Source organism: Atractosteus spatula, unplaced genomic scaffold (assembly GCF_055471065.1).
Source record: "Atractosteus spatula isolate fAtrSpa1 unplaced genomic scaffold, fAtrSpa1.hap1 Scaffold_25, whole genome shotgun sequence".
NCBI classification, from domain to species: Eukaryota; Metazoa; Chordata; class Actinopteri; order Semionotiformes; family Lepisosteidae; genus Atractosteus; species Atractosteus spatula.
Window position 1 is genome coordinate 131,799 of NW_028296819.1, and position 14,887 is coordinate 146,685.

Genomic DNA, 14,887 nt, shown 5'->3' on the forward strand with positions numbered 1-14,887 from the left:
GGCTGGCTGCTTGTAAGCCTAGTTAAACAGGTGGTTTGGGACTTCCGTGAAGACACAGTCAAGAGGAATGTCGAGTGGTCGGTGGGGAGGGCAGTAGGGAGGGTAAAGGGGTTGGTGCGAGGGAGGGTTTTGAGGGATGTGCAGAAATATGGCTATTTTGCTGCCAGGGAGAAGTGGAAAAGCCTTTTTGAATTCTAATAGGTGGACCTTTGTTTCTGTATAGTGTTGTACTGTTGGTGTGTTGATTTGCTGTGTGTGAAATAAATTTTGTTAAAAAAAAAAAAATCTGTTCTTATCAGTTTAATATCTGATACGTCCCCCATCGGGGGACCACATATTAAACGGATTTTTGGAACAGGGAGCTGGATCAGGAGCTTGCTCCGTCCTCTCCACGCATCGGCCCGGTATTGCAGCGCCTCCGGGAACGGTGCACTACCTTCTCTCAGCGGTGAAAAGACAGACGTAGCTAGCAAGCAAGCGAGGTGGACCGGAGCTCCTTCCTCTCCGGTCTCGTCTCTCGTCCATCTGTGCGTCTCTGTGTCTCTCTCTCTCCCCCTCCCCGTTCCCGTGCTCCCTCCGTGCACTTTCCCGCGCCTCGACTCTCTCGGCAAGCAGGCCGGCCCCCTTTTCGGCTCCCGTGCGTTTTCCCTCCAAAAAACTTAGTTTTTTCCTCCTTTTTCCAGGGAGGCAGGCGTGGCTTGTGTGTGTGTGTGTGTGTGTGTGTGTGTGTGTGTGTGTGTGTGTGTGTGTGTGTCCCCGTCCTTGCAGGCGGGCCCCTTTCGACAGCCGGCCGTTTTCCCTCCAAAAAACTTAGTATATACACCTTTTCTTTCTTTTTTTCGGCAGGCAGGCAGGTGTGTGTGTGTCCCCGTCCCTCCCGAGAGAGCGCTGCCCCTTGCCTCTGCCCGCAGGTGCCGACGGTCCGCTTTCGCTTGCAGCTCACTCGGCACGGCTGCTGCTGGTGGGAGGGGCCTAAGCTAAGGAGGCCGGCCGGCTGGCGCCCCCCGCGGCTGCGGTCGTTGTCGGGCCGTTGACAGGAGATCAAAGAGCAGGGCCCCCGCCCGGGACTGGCGGGCTGGCAGGCGAGCAAGCAGGCAGGCAAGAGAGGGGGAGAGCGGAGTCCGGGCGGCCGGCAGCCGCGTGCGGACCGGGCTCCAGAGGCGTCGGCCTGCGCCGCTGCGCGCCAGCCGGACGCCCGCGCGCCCGCCCAAGGCCGGCGTCGGGCATCGCTTCTCGGCCTTTTGGCTAAGATCAAGTGTAGTATCTGTTCTTATCAGTTTAATATCTGATACGTCCCCCATCGGGGGACCACATATTAAACGGATTTTTGGAACAGGGAGCTGGATCAGGAGCTTGCTCCGTCCTCTCCACGCATCGGCCCGGTATTGCAGCGCCTCCGGGAACGGTGCACTACCTTCTCTCAGCGGTGAAAAGACAGACGTAGCTAGCAAGCAAGCGAGGTGGACCGGAGCTCCTTCCTCTCCGGTCTCGTCTCTCGTCCATCTGTGCGTCTCTGTGTCTCTCTCTCTCCCCCTCCCCGTTCCCGTGCTCCCTCCGTGCACTTTCCCGCGCCTCGACTCTCTCGGCAAGCAGGCCGGCCCCCTTTTCGGCTCCCGTGCGTTTTCCCTCCAAAAAACTTAGTTTTTTCCTCCTTTTTCCAGGGAGGCAGGCGTGGCTTGTGTGTGTGTGTGTGTGTGTGTGTGTGTGTGTGTGTGTGTGTGTGTGTGTGTGTGTGTCCCCGTCCTTGCAGGCGGGCCCCTTTCGACAGCCGGCCGTTTTCCCTCCAAAAAACTTAGTATATACACCTTTTCTTTCTTTTTTTCGGCAGGCAGGCAGGTGTGTGTGTGTCCCCGTCCCTCCCGAGAGAGCGCTGCCCCTTGCCTCTGCCCGCAGGTGCCGACGGTCCGCTTTCGCTTGCAGCTCACTCGGCACGGCTGCTGCTGGTGGGAGGGGCCTAAGCTAAGGAGGCCGGCCGGCTGGCGCCCCCCGCGGCTGCGGTCGTTGTCGGGCCGTTGACAGGAGATCAAAGAGCAGGGCCCCCGCCCGGGACTGGCGGGCTGGCAGGCGAGCAAGCAGGCAGGCAAGAGAGGGGGAGAGCGGAGTCCGGGCGGCCGGCAGCCGCGTGCGGACCGGGCTCCAGAGGCGTCGGCCTGCGCCGCTGCGCGCCAGCCGGACGCCCGCGCGCCCGCCCAAGGCCGGCGTCGGGCATCGCTTCTCGGCCTTTTGGCTAAGATCAAGTGTAGTATCTGTTCTTATCAGTTTAATATCTGATACGTCCCCCATCGGGGGACCACATATTAAACGGATTTTTGGAACAGGGAGCTGGATCAGGAGCTTGCTCCGTCCTCTCCACGCATCGGCCCGGTATTGCAGCGCCTCCGGGAACGGTGCACTACCTTCTCTCAGCGGTGAAAAGACAGACGTAGCTAGCAAGCAAGCGAGGTGGACCGGAGCTCCTTCCTCTCCGGTCTCGTCTCTCGTCCATCTGTGCGTCTCTGTGTCTCTCTCTCTCCCCCTCCCCGTTCCCGTGCTCCCTCCGTGCACTTTCCCGCGCCTCGACTCTCTCGGCAAGCAGGCCGGCCCCCTTTTCGGCTCCCGTGCGTTTTCCCTCCAAAAAACTTAGTTTTTTCCTCCTTTTTCCAGGGAGGCAGGCGTGGCTTGTGTGTGTGTGTGTGTGTGTGTGTGTGTGTGTGTGTGTGTGTGTGTGTGTGTGTGTCCCCGTCCTTGCAGGCGGGCCCCTTTCGACAGCCGGCCGTTTTCCCTCCAAAAAACTTAGTATATACACCTTTTCTTTCTTTTTTTCGGCAGGCAGGCAGGTGTGTGTGTGTCCCCGTCCCTCCCGAGAGAGCGCTGCCCCTTGCCTCTGCCCGCAGGTGCCGACGGTCCGCTTTCGCTTGCAGCTCACTCGGCACGGCTGCTGCTGGTGGGAGGGGCCTAAGCTAAGGAGGCCGGCCGGCTGGCGCCCCCCGCGGCTGCGGTCGTTGTCGGGCCGTTGACAGGAGATCAAAGAGCAGGGCCCCCGCCCGGGACTGGCGGGCAGGCAGGCGAGCAAGCAGGCAGGCAAGAGAGGGGGAGAGCGGAGTCCGGGCGGCCGGCAGCCGCGTGCGGACCGGGCTCCAGAGGCGTCGGCCTGCGCCGCTGCGCGCCAGCCGGACGCCCGCGCGCCCGCCCAAGGCCGGCGTCGGGCATCGCTTCTCGGCCTTCTGGCTAAGATCGGAAAGTACGTGGCAGGCCCGCGGCTTGATGACTTGGCTGGGGGACGAGAAGACGACGACGGAGAAGACGGAGAAGACGACGGCGGCGACGGCGGCGGAGAGGAGGGAGATCGAGGACCAACCAGAGGGAGGAGAACCAACCTGCCGGAGGAGGACGGAGGCCGCGGATTCCAAGCTACCACGGGTAGTCGCCCTGGGTTGAGCCCAGGGGGCGAAGTGGGGCTTCCTGATGGCGGCGGCGGCGGCGACGACGGCGGCGGCGGGTGAGTGGACCCGCGACCTGGCGGCTGGGCACCCTCTGTCCCGTGAGGGACAGATGCGGCGCACAGTGCGCTTCGTGGTGAAGACGGCGGAAGATAAGGCTACCTGGATGAAGAGGGACAAGTTTGAAAGAGACATTTTGTTTCATGGACTTGGGATTAAGGTCAAGGATATCACTAGTTTGCAGGATTTCCCGGGGAAAGGTATTTTTGATTTGACAATGGAGTCGGACAAGTTGTGCGAGACTGTGTGGCAGAAGGCGCAATCCGGGAAAAATTCTTTTCCGATGTCTTTGTTTTTGATGGAGCCTCTCTTTGCGAGGGAGCTGAGGACGCTTACCGTCCACCTGTTTAACACGTTGTTGCCTGAGCGAGACATTGTGATGTATTTAACCAGGTTTGTGGACATTCAAGGGGCCGGCAGCAAAGTGGTGGACGAGGCGGGGGTCTGGACCGGGAGGAGGAGGTATTTGGTCAGGCTCCGACCTCAGCCGTCTGGAGAGGAGGGCGTTTTGCATCCCCCTGCCTACTTTAATATCGGGTCAAACAGGGGCTACCTTTTCTACCCAGGGCAGCCCCTGACATGTAAAAAGTGTTTGCAACAGGGACACATTGCAGCGAACTGCCCAGGAGGTTTCTGCAGGAGGTGCGGTGCGGAGGGACACGAGGCGAAGAACTGCGGACAGGTACTGACATGTGATCTGTGTGGGTCAGCGGGTCACGTGTATCGCTCGTGTCCCAGAAAGCAGAAGAGCTTTGCGGACATTGTGAAGGCTCCCCCGAAAGATCCGAGACTGGAATTACCAGGACCCTCCGGTGGTCCGTTTATGTTTTTCGGGACTGTGGGGACAACTAAGGAGGGGGATAAGGGTGGACCAGGGCAAGCAGCAGAGGGGGCGGGTGAAGCGGGTGACGAACACCCAGAGTCCAGGTCCTGGGCTGATATGGTCCCAGAAGGCCGACCAGAGTCCCCGAGCTGGTCCCCGGTTTTAAGTAGGTCTACAAAGAGGAAGGGAGGGAGAGGGCCGAAGGGCCCTGATTTGCGACGCGCCAAGTTGGGGTTGCAAAATCGTTTCCGGGGGCTGCCTATTGAGACTTTAGGCAGCGATTCAGATGGAGTGGAGGAAGACAGTAGCCGGGAGGGGGTAGCATCCGGGAAATCCCTCGAGCCTGGTTTCGAAAAGGTGGAGGGTGCGGGTGGAGCGACGGGAAAGAAAGGAGAGGAGGTGGCGGGGAGGGGAAACGCAAGGGGGGAAAGGTCAGGGGAGGGATTGGAGGTGGAGGGGGGTACTCTTTCTGCCGTTTCAGTCACCCCTGAGGAATCAGAGGAGGTGGAGGTGAGCGAGGAGCCACTTCCTCCAGGTCAAGGTGAGCCGGTAGTGGCTAGTGAGGGAAGTGAGATGGAGGTAGGGAGTTTAAAAGAGATAGAACAGCCGGCTCACCCGCAGGTACCCGGGGATCCCGAGAGCGAGTCATCTTCCTCGGGGGAGGGGAGCTTGCAGCACTCCGGGGAGGGGGAGAGCGATTCAACATCAGCTGAGACAGATAACTCAGAGGTTAGCCAGGAAGAGGAGACTAGGGTACAAACTTCTCATGACCCGCCATGAGTCGTATTATTTGTACGGTAAATGTGAGGGGTTTGAGGAACCCTGCGAAGCGGACTGGCGTCTTCAAAGACCTTGCGAGTCGCCAGTTCGGCTTTTGTTTTGTTCAGGAGGTTCATTTGGGGTCACAGAAGGATGTAGCGGATTTTAAGAAAGAATGGCAAAAAGGAGAGTCCTGGTGGAGCATTGGAGGGGTGCACTCTTCAGGCATCGGGATTTTATGTGGGGTGTCAAATTTTGTGGGGGGTGAGGTTTGTGTGGTTGTTCCGGGGCGTTTATTGGTAGTGGATGGGGTGTGGGACGGCCTGAAAGTGCGCCTGATAGCGGTGTATGGACCGGCTGAAAGGCGCCTTCAGGCAGATTTTATAAGAAAGATCGAGCCACTCCTATTTACCAACAGAACGGTGGTGATGGGCGGGGATTTTAATGTCGATATTGGTGACACAAATAGGGCAGGGGCGCGAGCCCTGAGAGAGTTGGTGAGTCATTTTAAATTGCAGGACGGCCTTAACATCTCGGGCCCGGCCTCTAAACAGTTTACTTGGAGCAACGGCAAGGATATCTTCAGGAGACTGGATTACATCTTCACTACCCTAAGTGGACGGTCTACGGTAGGACATATTGTTCCTGTATGGTTTTCTGACCACATGTTGCTGTCTGCCTGTCTGACCTCGGATGACCCAGGCCCCAGATCAGGTTACTGGAGGCTAAATGTTAAGGTGTTGTCCGAGGTTGAGTTCAGAAGCAGGATAGTTGACCTGATTGAAAGTCTCTGCAGTCAGAGATGGAAATATCTGTCCGCTGTCAATTGGTGGGAGATGTGTAAAAGAGTTATATGCAAGGAATCGGTCAAATATTGCCGAGACAGGAGACGGAAGGAGAGGGAGGATTTAGATCAGCTCCAACAGGAGTTACAGACCCTCTATGAGGGATTTAATCAGGGAGGCTCTTTTGACGCACCGAAGGCGGCGGAGATCAGGCTTCGGATGAAAGAGTGGTGGTTGGCGCGAGCCAACGATTTTCTCTTTAGAGCGAAGGGAAATTGGAGGGAAAAGGATGAGAAATGCTCGGCTATGTTTTTCGGCTCGGTGCGTTCTCGGCAAGCCAGAACTTTGGTGGAGGGCCTAAAGCAAAAAGACGGTTCCGTTACCTCTGACCCAGCAGATATGGTCAGGTGTGCCTCGGATTTTTACAGGGAACTGTTCTCGGGGAAACCAGTGGACACTGACTTGTGGGAGGAGTGGTTGGCGGGAATAGTGACGGTAGAGGAGGGCATGCCTGAACTGGAGGGAGAGCTTTCGGGTGAGGAACTAAGGGAAGCCATGGCAGGGATGCGGAGGGGGACGGCTCCCGGAATTGATGGCTTGCCCATTGACTTTTACGTGGTGTTTTGGGATAAACTGCAGCCTATCCTGCTCGAAGTTTTTAACGAAATTTTAGAGTCAGGGGAGTTAACGGGAACTATGAAAACTGGAGTTCTGTCTTTGATTTTTAAGAAAGGGGACAAGGAGGACCTGGAAAACTGGAGGCCGATCCAATTGCTCTGCACTGACTATAAGATCCTGGCCAGGGTGCTGAGTAGGCGGCTGAGGAAGGTGATGCCGGGTCTGGTCTGCAGGGATCAGACCTGCAGTGTGGAAGGAAGGAAACTAGCCTGGAATCTCCAGTTGGTGAGAGACATCATTGAATGGGTGGAGGAAAGGGGCTTGGAGCTCATTCTGGTAAGCTTAGATCAAAGTAAAGCCTTTGACAGAGTGTGTCATCCCTTCCTTTGGGAGGTTTTAAAGAGACTAGGGATTGGTGGAACTTTTATCCGATGGCTCAGGATTTTATATAACGGGGTCATCTCAAGGGTATGTGTGAATGGAAGGTTGGGGATGGGGTTCGTGGTTAGCCGTGGGGTGAGGCAGGGGTGTCCCTTGTCCCCGCTCCTCTACGTGCTATACCTGGAGCCCTTTTTGCGACGAATCCAGAGTGACCCTTGGGTGGAGGGTGTACTAGTCCCGGGTAGCGGTGGAGCACAGGCAAAGTTGATGGCTTACGCAGACGATGTAACTTTGTTTCTTACCACTGACAGGTCTCTCACTCGGGTTCTGCAGATAGCGGACGCCATGGCTGCAGGAACGGGTGCACTGCTTAATCTCAGCAAGTGCACCGTCAAATATTTTGGCAGATGGAAGAACAGGCAGGATGTGGTAGGAGGTCTCAAACTAGAGACAGGGCCCGTGAAGATCTTGGGGGTCAGTTTCCATACTGCTGACTCTGCCACAATTAACTGGAGGAGTAAGATCTCAAAAGTGAATCAGAAGTTAGGTTTGTGGCAGAGTAGGCATTTGACACTGGTAGGAAAAGTCCTGGTAGTGAAGGTGGATATATTGCCGTTGCTCATCCATCTGGCCTGTGTTTTCCCGCTGCCTCCCAGGTTCCGTAGAGAGCTGGTGAGGACCATCTTCCGCTTCGTTTGGGGCGGAGGATATGAGTACATCAAGCGGGTGGACATGCACAGGCCGGTGGAGGAAGGAGGTCGGGCGGTGCCGGACCTGCCGGTGAAATTGGACTCACTTTTCATCTCGGGGCTGTGCAGACTTCTGAAGGAGAGTCCGGACCACCTGTGCGTCCCCTTTGCACACTTGTGGTTTGCCTCTGCAGTAAAACATTTGGTAGTGTGGACAAACACAACACCCAAGGCAGAAAGGCTGCCATGGTATTATAAACATGCGGTACAATGGCTAAAAAAGCACCCGGATGCTAAGGAAGGTACAGCACTGCTGGACCACAAGGCACTGTACCAGCTGGCTACTGCAAAGGAGGAGCCGGCTATTGTGGGAGTTCCGGGAGAGGTGTGGAGGCAGACGCAATCGGTAGGGCTGGAGAATAAGTTAAAGGACCTCAATTGGTTGGTGGTGTGGAACAGACTTCCAGTCCGAGAGACTTTACACAGACATGGTCTCTCCAGGCAGGACAAGTGCCCACGCACTGACTGCCAAGAAACCGAGTCCATCGCACACGTTTTATGGGATTGTGGGTTTGCACAGAGGGTATGGGACCAGTGTGGGGGCCTTTTAACGCAGGTGAAACTAGACTTTGTGGTGTCCAGACAAGTTATACTGCGTGGAATCCCAAAAACAAGGAGATGGGGGATCAATTTTTTGTTATGGCTGGTGATCAGTTTTGTAAAATATCATCTGTGGGCATCACGCAAAGACCTCACTGAGCATGGGGTCAGTGGAGCACCAGCCGCTGTCGTGCATAAAGTGAAATATGATATAGCATGTCGGGTAAAATGGGATATTCTGAGGTGGGGTTTTGCGGCAGCCAAGGAGAGGTGGAAGGGGCTATTTTCGTTGGGGTGATTATTATGTTTTGTATAGTAAAAGTCGGTATGGTTTTGGTGAATGTTTTGTTTTTTCAGATGTGGGGGTGGGTTTTGATTTGCATTTGAGGCGGGGTTAAGGAAATTGTATTTTGCTTGGGTTTTCAGAGGTGTGGGCTTTTGAATGTTGTTTTCTGTGTTTTTTGAGTAACATGTGGGTTGATTTTTTGTGTGATGGGTCTTTTTTGCTGTTTTGTATGTTTTATACGTTTCTAATAAAAAAAAAAAAAAAAAAATCTGTTCTTATCAGTTTAATATCTGATACGTCCCCCATCGGGGGACCACATATTAAACGGATTTTTGGAACAGGGAGCTGGATCAGGAGCTTGCTCCGTCCTCTCCACGCATCGGCCCGGTATTGCAGCGCCTCCGGGAACGGTGCACTACCTTCTCTCAGCGGTGAAAAGACAGACGTAGCTAGCAAGCAAGCGAGGTGGACCGGAGCTCCTTCCTCTCCGGTCTCGTCTCTCGTCCATCTGTGCGTCTCTGTGTCTCTCTCTCTCCCCCTCCCCGTTCCCGTGCTCCCTCCGTGCACTTTCCCGCGCCTCGACTCTCTCGGCAAGCAGGCCGGCCCCCTTTTCGGCTCCCGTGCGTTTTCCCTCCAAAAAACTTAGTTTTTTCCTCCTTTTTCCAGGGAGGCAGGCGTGGCTTGTGTGTGTGTGTGTGTGTGTGTGTGTGTGTGTGTGTGTGTGTGTGTGTGTGTGTGTGTGTGTCCCCGTCCTTGCAGGCGGGCCCCTTTCGACAGCCGGCCGTTTTCCCTCCAAAAAACTTAGTATATACACCTTTTCTTTCTTTTTTTCGGCAGGCAGGCAGGTGTGTGTGTGTCCCCGTCCCTCCCGAGAGAGCGCTGCCCCTTGCCTCTGCCCGCAGGTGCCGACGGTCCGCTTTCGCTTGCAGCTCACTCGGCACGGCTGCTGCTGGTGGGAGGGGCCTAAGCTAAGGAGGCCGGCCGGCTGGCGCCCCCCGCGGCTGCGGTCGTTGTCGGGCCGTTGACAGGAGATCAAAGAGCAGGGCCCCCGCCCGGGACTGGCGGGCAGGCAGGCGAGCAAGCAGGCAGGCAAGAGAGGGGGAGAGCGGAGTCCGGGCGGCCGGCAGCCGCGTGCGGACCGGGCTCCAGAGGCGTCGGCCTGCGCCGCTGCGCGCCAGCCGGACGCCCGCGCGCCCGCCCAAGGCCGGCGTCGGGCATCGCTTCTCGGCCTTTTGGCTAAGATCAAGTGTAGTATCTGTTCTTATCAGTTTAATATCTGATACGTCCCCCATCGGGGGACCACATATTAAACGGATTTTTGGAACAGGGAGCTGGATCAGGAGCTTGCTCCGTCCTCTCCACGCATCGGCCCGGTATTGCAGCGCCTCCGGGAACGGTGCACTACCTTCTCTCAGCGGTGAAAAGACAGACGTAGCTAGCAAGCAAGCGAGGTGGACCGGAGCTCCTTCCTCTCCGGTCTCGTCTCTCGTCCATCTGTGCGTCTCTGTGTCTCTCTCTCTCCCCCTCCCCGTTCCCGTGCTCCCTCCGTGCACTTTCCCGCGCCTCGACTCTCTCGGCAAGCAGGCCGGCCCCCTTTTCGGCTCCCGTGCGTTTTCCCTCCAAAAAACTTAGTTTTTTCCTCCTTTTTCCAGGGAGGCAGGCGTGGCTTGTGTGTGTGTGTGTGTGTGTGTGTGTGTGTGTGTGTGTGTGTGTGTGTGTGTGTGTGTGTCCCCGTCCTTGCAGGCGGGCCCCTTTCGACAGCCGGCCGTTTTCCCTCCAAAAAACTTAGTATATACACCTTTTCTTTCTTTTTTTCGGCAGGCAGGCAGGTGTGTGTGTGTCCCCGTCCCTCCCGAGAGAGCGCTGCCCCTTGCCTCTGCCCGCAGGTGCCGACGGTCCGCTTTCGCTTGCAGCTCACTCGGCACGGCTGCTGCTGGTGGGAGGGGCCTAAGCTAAGGAGGCCGGCCGGCTGGCGCCCCCCGCGGCTGCGGTCGTTGTCGGGCCGTTGACAGGAGATCAAAGAGCAGGGCCCCCGCCCGGGACTGGCGGGCAGGCAGGCGAGCAAGCAGGCAGGCAAGAGAGGGGGAGAGCGGAGTCCGGGCGGCCGGCAGCCGCGTGCGGACCGGGCTCCAGAGGCGTCGGCCTGCGCCGCTGCGCGCCAGCCGGACGCCCGCGCGCCCGCCCAAGGCCGGCGTCGGGCATCGCTTCTCGGCCTTTTGGCTAAGATCAAGTGTAGTATCTGTTCTTATCAGTTTAATATCTGATACGTCCCCCATCGGGGGACCACATATTAAACGGATTTTTGGAACAGGGAGCTGGATCAGGAGCTTGCTCCGTCCTCTCCACGCATCGGCCCGGTATTGCAGCGCCTCCGGGAACGGTGCACTACCTTCTCTCAGCGGTGAAAAGACAGACGTAGCTAGCAAGCAAGCGAGGTGGACCGGAGCTCCTTCCTCTCCGGTCTCGTCTCTCGTCCATCTGTGCGTCTCTGTGTCTCTCTCTCTCCCCCTCCCCGTTCCCGTGCTCCCTCCGTGCACTTTCCCGCGCCTCGACTCTCTCGGCAAGCAGGCCGGCCCCCTTTTCGGCTCCCGTGCGTTTTCCCTCCAAAAAACTTAGTTTTTTCCTCCTTTTTCCAGGGAGGCAGGCGTGGCTTGTGTGTGTGTGTGTGTGTGTGTGTGTGTGTGTGTGTGTGTGTGTCCCCGTCCTTGCAGGCGGGCCCCTTTCGACAGCCGGCCGTTTTCCCTCCAAAAAACTTAGTATATACACCTTTTCTTTCTTTTTTTCGGCAGGCAGGCAGGTGTGTGTGTGTCCCCGTCCCTCCCGAGAGAGCGCTGCCCCTTGCCTCTGCCCGCAGGTGCCGACGGTCCGCTTTCGCTTGCAGCTCACTCGGCACGGCTGCTGCTGGTGGGAGGGGCCTAAGCTAAGGAGGCCGGCCGGCTGGCGCCCCCCGCGGCTGCGGTCGTTGTCGGGCCGTTGACAGGAGATCAAAGAGCAGGGCCCCCGCCCGGGACTGGCGGGCAGGCAGGCGAGCAAGCAGGCAGGCAAGAGAGGGGGAGAGCGGAGTCCGGGCGGCCGGCAGCCGCGTGCGGACCGGGCTCCAGAGGCGTCGGCCTGCGCCGCTGCGCGCCAGCCGGACGCCCGCGCGCCCGCCCAAGGCCGGCGTCGGGCATCGCTTCTCGGCCTTTTGGCTAAGATCAAGTGTAGTATCTGTTCTTATCAGTTTAATATCTGATACGTCCCCCATCGGGGGACCACATATTAAACGGATTTTTGGAACAGGGAGCTGGATCAGGAGCTTGCTCCGTCCTCTCCACGCATCGGCCCGGTATTGCAGCGCCTCCGGGAACGGTGCACTACCTTCTCTCAGCGGTGAAAAGACAGACGTAGCTAGCAAGCAAGCGAGGTGGACCGGAGCTCCTTCCTCTCCGGTCTCGTCTCTCGTCCATCTGTGCGTCTCTGTGTCTCTCTCTCTCCCCCTCCCCGTTCCCGTGCTCCCTCCGTGCACTTTCCCGCGCCTCGACTCTCTCGGCAAGCAGGCCGGCCCCCTTTTCGGCTCCCGTGCGTTTTCCCTCCAAAAAACTTAGTTTTTTCCTCCTTTTTCCAGGGAGGCAGGCGTGGCTTGTGTGTGTGTGTGTGTGTGTGTGTGTGTGTGTGTGTGTGTGTGTGTGTGTGTGTCCCCGTCCTTGCAGGCGGGCCCCTTTCGACAGCCGGCCGTTTTCCCTCCAAAAAACTTAGTATATACACCTTTTCTTTCTTTTTTTCGGCAGGCAGGCAGGTGTGTGTGTGTCCCCGTCCCTCCCGAGAGAGCGCTGCCCCTTGCCTCTGCCCGCAGGTGCCGACGGTCCGCTTTCGCTTGCAGCTCACTCGGCACGGCTGCTGCTGGTGGGAGGGGCCTAAGCTAAGGAGGCCGGCCGGCTGGCGCCCCCCGCGGCTGCGGTCGTTGTCGGGCCGTTGACAGGAGATCAAAGAGCAGGGCCCCCGCCCGGGACTGGCGGGCAGGCAGGCGAGCAAGCAGGCAGGCAAGAGAGGGGGAGAGCGGAGTCCGGGCGGCCGGCAGCCGCGTGCGGACCGGGCTCCAGAGGCGTCGGCCTGCGCCGCTGCGCGCCAGCCGGACGCCCGCGCGCCCGCCCAAGGCCGGCGTCGGGCATCGCTTCTCGGCCTTTTGGCTAAGATCAAGTGTAGTATCTGTTCTTATCAGTTTAATATCTGATACGTCCCCCATCGGGGGACCACATATTAAACGGATTTTTGGAACAGGGAGCTGGATCAGGAGCTTGCTCCGTCCTCTCCACGCATCGGCCCGGTATTGCAGCGCCTCCGGGAACGGTGCACTACCTTCTCTCAGCGGTGAAAAGACAGACGTAGCTAGCAAGCAAGCGAGGTGGACCGGAGCTCCTTCCTCTCCGGTCTCGTCTCTCGTCCATCTGTGCGTCTCTGTGTCTCTCTCTCTCCCCCTCCCCGTTCCCGTGCTCCCTCCGTGCACTTTCCCGCGCCTCGACTCTCTCGGCAAGCAGGCCGGCCCCCTTTTCGGCTCCCGTGCGTTTTCCCTCCAAAAAACTTAGTTTTTTCCTCCTTTTTCCAGGGAGGCAGGCGTGGCTTGTGTGTGTGTGTGTGTGTGTGTGTGTGTGTGTGTGTGTGTGTGTGTGTGTGTGTGTGTGTCCCCGTCCTTGCAGGCGGGCCCCTTTCGACAGCCGGCCGTTTTCCCTCCAAAAAACTTAGTATATACACCTTTTCTTTCTTTTTTTCGGCAGGCAGGCAGGTGTGTGTGTGTCCCCGTCCCTCCCGAGAGAGCGCTGCCCCTTGCCTCTGCCCGCAGGTGCCGACGGTCCGCTTTCGCTTGCAGCTCACTCGGCACGGCTGCTGCTGGTGGGAGGGGCCTAAGCTAAGGAGGCCGGCCGGCTGGCGCCCCCCGCGGCTGCGGTCGTTGTCGGGCCGTTGACAGGAGATCAAAGAGCAGGGCCCCCGCCCGGGACTGGCGGGCAGGCAGGCGAGCAAGCAGGCAGGCAAGAGAGGGGGAGAGCGGAGTCCGGGCGGCCGGCAGCCGCGTGCGGACCGGGCTCCAGAGGCGTCGGCCTGCGCCGCTGCGCGCCAGCCGGACGCCCGCGCGCCCGCCCAAGGCCGGCGTCGGGCATCGCTTCTCGGCCTTTTGGCTAAGATCAAGGTTTAAGCCGGCAAGCCCGCAATTCCAAGATCTTAGTCCAGGGGGTCGGGAAGGCGACAGGAGGAATGCTGTGACGGAGACGACTGGATGGGGGACCGTGGAGTTTTGGAGCCAGAAGGATCGTGGTGACGAGAAGGGGGAACGGCGGTGGCGAGGAAATTTTGCTGAGCTGGACGGAGTCGGAGGGCGGCGGCGTGCTTACCTGGAGGTTTCCGGAAAGGGCGACGACGCAGTGGCTGGAGTGATGGCAGGGTACCCTTGGGCGAGGAACGAGCAGCGGAAGGACTCCCTCCGTTTCTCGCTGAGGAATTTGGATGGACTGATGACCTGGGACAGAGATAGGTTTAAAGAGTTGGTTCTGGTTAAATGCTTGGGGGTGCGTTTGTCAGATGTTTTCTGCTTGCAGGACTTTGTCAGATGCGGGATTTTCGAGGTGACTCTAGTATCGGACATCTTGTGTTTTGAAGTGTGGCGGATGGTACAGGAGAAGGAAGAGGAGTTTCCTGTAAAGTTGTTCCGTGTGGAGCCGATGTTTGTTGGAGATCTGAAAGTTATGACAGTTTTCTTTTCAGATCCATTTGTCCCTGAGGAGGACTTAGTCTCCTTCTTGAGGCGGTTTGTGGATCTGCAAGGAGCCGGTACGAGAGAGCTGGACAAGGATGGCGTGTGGTCTGGGAAACGGACATATTGGATGAGACTGAGATTGGGGAAGACAGCAGAGGAGGGGGTGATATACCCCCCAGCTTTCTTCATGATCGGGACACATAGGGGTTACCTGGTGTATTCCGGGCAACCCCTTGAATGCAGAGCGTGTGGTGGTCGGGGACATTTTGCGGCGCAGTGCGTGTCAGTGCACTGCAAACGGTGTGGGAAGATGGGACATGTGGTGAAGGATTGTGTACGAGAGAAAAGGTGTTTTAAGTGTGATGGGCTGGGACATGTGTCACGGGTTTGTTTGAGTAAGGGGATGGAGAGGGTTGGGGGGTCAGGGGTAGATGGGAGTGAGGAAGAGGGAGGGGAAATAGGAAACGATAGTGAGAGTAGGGTGGGAAGTTTTGATAAAATAGGTGTGAGGGTGGGATGTAAGAGTGAGAGAGAGAAGCGTTTGAGTTGTGCATTTTTTTTGGAGCCTTCGACAGATGTGGACCGAGATAGTAAGGTTAGTGAGATAAATGGGACTGGTACGGTAGTGGTGCAGAAGGGAGAGCAGTGGAATAATGTGGGGGAGACTAGTCAGTGTGATGAAAGGGGAAGGATGGAAGAGAGTGATGTGAAGGGAGGGATGATTGTTGTTGAAGGGGAGGAA

The 14,887-nt window shown here is 57.9% G+C and overlaps 7 non-coding genes and 1 pseudogene across 7 annotated transcripts; all 8 read left to right on the plus strand.

Annotated features, from left to right (window-relative positions):
* The first annotated feature begins 260 nt into the window (after nt 1–260).
* Nucleotides 261–438, plus strand: LOC148807987 (U2 spliceosomal RNA; annotated as a pseudogene).
* Nucleotides 439–1,225: 787 nt separating this feature from the next.
* Nucleotides 1,226–1,416, plus strand: LOC148807988 (U2 spliceosomal RNA). Its single transcript, XR_016088429.1, has one exon. It is a non-coding gene; the product is annotated as a U2 spliceosomal RNA (small nuclear RNA).
* A 791-nt stretch (nt 1,417–2,207) lies between these two features.
* On the plus strand, nt 2,208–2,398 carry LOC148807989 (U2 spliceosomal RNA). Its single transcript, XR_016088430.1, has one exon. It is a non-coding gene; the product is annotated as a U2 spliceosomal RNA (small nuclear RNA).
* Nucleotides 2,399–8,656: 6,258 nt separating this feature from the next.
* On the plus strand, nt 8,657–8,841 carry LOC148807990 (U2 spliceosomal RNA). Its single transcript, XR_016088540.1, has one exon. It is a non-coding gene; the product is annotated as a U2 spliceosomal RNA (small nuclear RNA).
* A 795-nt stretch (nt 8,842–9,636) lies between these two features.
* LOC148807991 (U2 spliceosomal RNA) lies at nt 9,637–9,827 on the plus strand. The gene has a single exon (XR_016088431.1). It is a non-coding gene; the product is annotated as a U2 spliceosomal RNA (small nuclear RNA).
* A 793-nt stretch (nt 9,828–10,620) lies between these two features.
* On the plus strand, nt 10,621–10,811 carry LOC148807992 (U2 spliceosomal RNA). The gene has a single exon (XR_016088432.1). It is a non-coding gene; the product is annotated as a U2 spliceosomal RNA (small nuclear RNA).
* A 777-nt stretch (nt 10,812–11,588) lies between these two features.
* LOC148807993 (U2 spliceosomal RNA) lies at nt 11,589–11,779 on the plus strand. The gene has a single exon (XR_016088433.1). It is a non-coding gene; the product is annotated as a U2 spliceosomal RNA (small nuclear RNA).
* Nucleotides 11,780–12,566: 787 nt separating this feature from the next.
* LOC148807994 (U2 spliceosomal RNA) lies at nt 12,567–12,757 on the plus strand. The gene has a single exon (XR_016088434.1). It is a non-coding gene; the product is annotated as a U2 spliceosomal RNA (small nuclear RNA).
* Nucleotides 12,758–14,887: the final 2,130 nt, after the last annotated feature.